This window comes from Camelina sativa, chromosome 3, assembly GCF_000633955.1.
Source record: "Camelina sativa cultivar DH55 chromosome 3, Cs, whole genome shotgun sequence".
NCBI classification, from domain to species: domain Eukaryota; kingdom Viridiplantae; phylum Streptophyta; class Magnoliopsida; order Brassicales; family Brassicaceae; genus Camelina; species Camelina sativa.
Genome location: NC_025687.1, coordinates 23,182,261 through 23,182,531, shown reverse-complemented (window position 1 = coordinate 23,182,531; position 271 = coordinate 23,182,261).

The following is a 271-nucleotide window of genomic DNA, read 5'->3' as shown; positions in this document are numbered from 1 at the left end:
CAAACAATATACTCCAAATAAAATTGTAATCCGATAATTAAAAAAATCACAAAAACTGAAGCGAAACCTATTCAACACCTACCCAAAGTCCCAAACCAAATTGCCATAAAACTTAGACGAACACTAAACTTTCCTACCCAAATTACCCGAACTCGGAAAAATCTAAACCCAACCGAAACCTGAATGCACATGCCTAGAACTAGCAAACAATTTTTCAAGTGAATAAATAAAGTCATCAGTACTTAATCTTTGGGCCTTTACTGGTCACGTT